Source organism: Monodelphis domestica, chromosome 4, assembly GCF_027887165.1.
Source record: "Monodelphis domestica isolate mMonDom1 chromosome 4, mMonDom1.pri, whole genome shotgun sequence".
Taxonomy (NCBI): Eukaryota; Metazoa; Chordata; class Mammalia; order Didelphimorphia; family Didelphidae; genus Monodelphis; species Monodelphis domestica.
In genome coordinates this window covers 45,851,774-45,856,836 of record NC_077230.1, presented here as the reverse complement: position 1 = coordinate 45,856,836, position 5,063 = coordinate 45,851,774, and the positions used below count along the sequence as shown (strand labels likewise).

The 5,063-nt window shown below is 39.2% G+C and overlaps 1 pseudogene; it reads left to right on the top strand.

The window, feature by feature from the left end:
- Window positions 1–3,106: 3,106 nt before the first annotated feature.
- On the top strand, window positions 3,107–3,912 carry LOC100012048 (purine nucleoside phosphorylase-like; annotated as a pseudogene).
- The last annotated feature ends 1,151 nt before the right edge of the window (window positions 3,913–5,063 follow it).

Below are 5,063 nucleotides of genomic sequence, written 5' to 3'. Positions count from 1 at the left end.
TTTTTTATAATTAATATTGCTTCTTCCTCAAATAATGGAAGATCTTCCTTAAATTTATTTAAATCCTTAGGGTTAAAAGGTGTGTGATGTCTTACAGATACCAAGTTCCCATCTTGTGGGTACTTCCATTAAAGGAAATAACCTATATGAATTATTTGGTACTCTTATTTCTGTTTCTAGGCTTCTTAATCCATTCTCAATGGGGTAGGTATGAGAAAGAGAAGGGTTGGGTACACTGAGGGAGAGGGTTTGTTGTTGTCCCATAGTGCCAGAAGGATCAGAGGTAGGAAGAGTATGGGAATTGAATTGGGCAGGGTGGGAAGGAGGGGCAAAGGAAGAAGGGTGAAAGGATACAGAAGTGTTAGGGTTGGAGGAATGAGTAGGGTGTGAACTTAAGGTGGAGGCATTAGGATGGTCAGTATGGGTGGGGTGTGAACTCAGAGTGGAGGGTGTGGGATTGGAAGCATGGGCAGGGGGAGGAGTGGGTTGGTTAGGAGCAGGGGGTTCTAAGGCCGAGTTGGCAGGGGGAGCAGTGGGTTGACTAGGAGGGTTAGTGTTGTGAATCTTAAAAATTCTCAGACCCTACTTCAGAACACTTGGTTAAGACCATTCCCCACTTTAAATATTGAAGGGACTTAGTCAGGAATGTGAGAATTTTACTCCACCCATACTTAGACATACTTTAAGGGAAGATAAAGTTGTAAACTCCTTGCTGAACAATGAAAAATACTTAACTCATACTTATAGTAAGGCAAAAGCTCTTAAGCTGTGACTATTTTTTAGATCTAATACAAAAGGGTGCTAAGTACCTATAAAGATCAGGCAACTTGTAAACTTACAAAGGGCAAAGAGGTGAGAACTTACTCAGAGGTTTTTTCAGGTGTGAATTACTCAAAAGTTTAGTCTACTGAGGTGTGAATTAGGAATGGTCTGTCCTTTGGAAAACGTCTACTGTGATTGGTAGATGTGAGAATTTAGGGGAGGTGACATAGGAGAAAATTCTCTTTAAAAGGAGATGAGAAGCTGAGAGTAAGGGACTCTCTCTCGGAGATGGAGCTGGCCAAAGCTGAACTGGTGGGTCTCTGAACAGTAGAGTCTTGCTTAGACAAATCTTGTGGTGAATTGATAGGAGACTGACTGATCTCTCTCTTAAGGCTTAAGCCTTAAGGCTGGCCTAAGCTGGTCTAACCCTTTCCCTACTATTCCCTCTTACTCTGTTTCTCTCCCTTTTCTTTAATTCCTTCATTTGTATTAATTAAAATCTCCATAAAACCCAGATGATTTGGGTATATTTCATATTTGGGAATTTTTCCCTGGTGACCACTTTATTTTTAATATAAAAAAAACATATCTTTGTGGTCACAGTTTAAGGCAACCACTCTTTTTAATGGTAACAGTTTATGGTTCCCACTATTTTAAATATTACAGGGTCCAGAGCAAGGTTGGACAGAGATTCTGATAATGTTCTTAACTCTTTTTTAATGTTTCTCATAAAAGCTATGACCTCCCCCTGACTTTCCTCTATAAGCTCAAGCCGAGTATTTATTTCTGAATTTTGTTGAGTAGTAGAAGGAACACTTGGTTGGTTTGACTGAGAAGTGGGTTTTGTAAGGAAATTACATCTATAACAATCAAAACCCGAAGGGGAGTAGCGTGTCAATTATACTTTGCCATAAGTTCCATGGGATGAGCCATTTCAGAGAGGCAATGAATACAAAATTTACAAGTTTGGTCATGGAGCTGATGAGCCAGTTGTTAAGTACGTTGTGAACTGGCTGTATCCACATATTTCTAAAGTAAACACGTGGGGAGCAGGACAAGGCCAAAAGCTTTCCCAGGTTTCCCTTGATCCTAATTTAGGCAGTTGTTTCCTAAAGGAAAGGATATTTAGAAACAGCTCTCCTAGCCAGGACCTTACGGCCCTGTTGCTAAGATTTAAAACAGCTGTGTTCTATTTAATTTAAGGAGAAATCAAAATGTTTTTACTCACCTGCTCTTGCAGCTGTGTTTTGAAGCCAAGTTAGCACATTTAAAAAGACTGACTGACAGAGCAAGTAATAAAGAGAGAAAGGAAAGAGATTTTACAGAAATTTTTGAGGGTTTTCATCACAACCTTCGCCGTCTGCCATAAACTGTAACTGTGAAAAATGTAGGTTTTCAAGACTGTGAATTGCCAAAACTATAAAGATAATTTTTATTATCTTGATTTTAATCAAAAATAAGTGGTCGCCATGGGAAAAATTCCCAAATATGAAAATACCTAAGTCAGCTGGGTTTTATGGAGATTTTAATTAATACAAATGAAGGAATTAAGGAAAGGGAGAGAGAGAATAAGAGAAATATAGTATAAAGGGAACCTTAAGAGAGACTAGTCAGTCTTTAATCACTCACCACAAGATTTGTCCCACCACGGCGAACTCCAAAACTGAACTATGAACTCCAACTAGTCTGAACTCAACTAAGTTCAGAGAGCCAGCTCCTTTTAAAGAGAAATTTCTCTTATGTCACCTCCCCTAAATTTTCACATCTACCAATCACAGTAGACGTTTTCCATTCTTAGTTCACATCTTCTTTTGTTCTCACCTTCTCTGGGTAGATTAAAACTTCACACCTCTTTTGTTAAGCTTGCCTTTTGTAAGTTGCTTGACCTTTTAGTGATTAATTTAACCTTCATAGGTACTTAGTACCCTTTTGTATTAGATCTAAAAATAGACCTATCTTAGAGTTTTTGCTTCACAATAAGTATGAGTTGGGGACTTTTCATTGTTTGATCAGGAGTTTACAACTTTATCTTCCCCTAAGGCACTGTCTGAGCAGGGTGGAGTAATTTTAAAGTTCTCAATACATTCCTGACCAAGTACCTGCATTGTTTAAAATGGGGAATAGCTTAATCAGATCTTCTGAAGCAGAGATTTAGAAATTTTTAGATTCACACACTCATTCCTAATAAAAAAAAAACAACCAATTGAAAACATTGGTATAAATGGATTTTTCCTTAGAATAATAAGCATAGAAGTCCTTGCTGACTGGGGCATTCAGAGCTAAGTGGAGCAGAGTGGAGGAGAGTAGACAAAAGCAAAGAAGAGCAGGATACCACCAGGGAGTCATGGAGAATGAGTTGAAATATGAGGATTATAAGAGAACAGCTGAATGGCTTTTATCACAGACATTGGCCCCAAATAGCAGTGTTCTATGGTTCTGGATTGGGGGTTTTAGCAAAGAGAGTGACCCAATTCCAGGCCATAGTGAGATACCCAACTTTCCTCAAAGAACAGTCATGCAGGGCAGTTGGTATTTGGATACTTAGATGACAAATGCCGTGTGATGATGCAGGCCCAATTCCAAGTGTATGAAGGCTACCCTCTCTGGATGGTGGCATTCCCTGGGAGGATTTTCCAACTTATAAATATACATACATTAATTATCAGCAATACTGCTGGTGAGCTGAACCCTAAATATGATATTATGCTGACCCAAGATCATATTACCTTGGTAGGTCTCAGTGGCCAAAATCCATTCAGAGGACCCAATGATAGAAGATTTGGAGAAAGGTTTCCTCCCATGTCTGACACTTATGACCAAATTTTTAGACAGAAGGTCCAAGGCATACGGAAACAAATGGATCAAGGACTACTGCAAGAAGGAACCTATGTTATGGTGGGAGGACCCACCTTACAAACCATTACAGAGTGTCAGTTTCTGCAGAAAATAGGGGCCAATGTTTTGGGCATGAGCATAGTGCCAGAAATTATAGTGGCTTTGGATTTTCCCTTATCACAAACAAAAACCCAAGAGACTATCAATCATGAAGAGGTACTGATAACTGGGCACCTGACTGCCAAGAAGTTGGAACAATTTGTCTGTGTTCTTGTGGAAAACATGCAGTCAAAAACATCCAAAAAGACTTTTTGACCTCTTTCCTGGCTGCCTACATTTCATTCCAGATTATGACCAGCTTTTAATCCTTGCTTGAGCCCCTTAGCTTCCTTCCCTAGGTGCTAGTAGAAGAAATGTTGGTATTTTGTTCCCTTGGAATATCTACTTATCCTATCAGATCCTCTCTAACTTTATCTAATACTCTTTTTTATTCCTTTGGTCTCTTCCCCTTCTAAAGCTGGATCCTTCCATTGTGGCTCCTAACCCACAGCCAAAATCCTTCATTCCACCTCTAGTGGATGTGAGGATTAAGCCCACATTGTACTAAAACTGCTGCTAATATTTTGAAAGGACTACTTTTATATTCTCTTGGGCATATTCTCTGCTCTCCTGTGATTTCTAAGGCTTTGTGGTACCAGATCAGTGTGTTTTGTTTTTCTGTGCAGAGTGGGGACAAAATATCATTCAAGCTCTGGGAATATGTGTATAAAAATATGTATTGATATATAATGAGATGGGGTAGCCTAGCTGCTCAGATAATAAAGAGTGTGTTTTAGTAGTAGTGTATTAGTAAATTGTACTCAGGACATAAAACAGAGAAGACAAGGATCTTTGTTTTCTTTTATGTAGGGCTGCTTTATTTCAACTAAACACATTAAGTGCTACTGTGTGAAAGGAACTATTAGAAGTTTTCAGAGAGAGATAAATAAAAGTTAGTCTCACTGTCTAAAGGCATTTGGTAAGGGGATATGAGATACATACCCAATACAACAGAATATAGTGCAACATTTAAGAGCCAGGAAAAAACTTGGGAGGTTACTCATCAATTCATCAACTGAGAAAAGGAATTCAAAGTCTCATAGGCAATACATACTGAGAAGAGGGACCAGGGAATGATCTTCCTTCTTTGTGCACGGGGCAGAATTGAGTGTGTTATTCTCAGAATGAGCATTTAGTTTATAAAAGCTAGTTTGTTACCTTTTTGTTGGTTGAGGACTCCAGAACAAGCTTAGGAAGGAGACTGATGGAAGACTGAGGGACAATGAATAGCTTGGTTGCTTCCCTTGCCTCACCTGGATTGGATTAGATGCACAGGTGTTTAGATTTGTAGATCAAAGTCTGGTGCAGGGGCCTGACAGGGAAGGGGAAGGGGAAGGGAAGAGCTTTGTGTATATATTGCCTGTTTG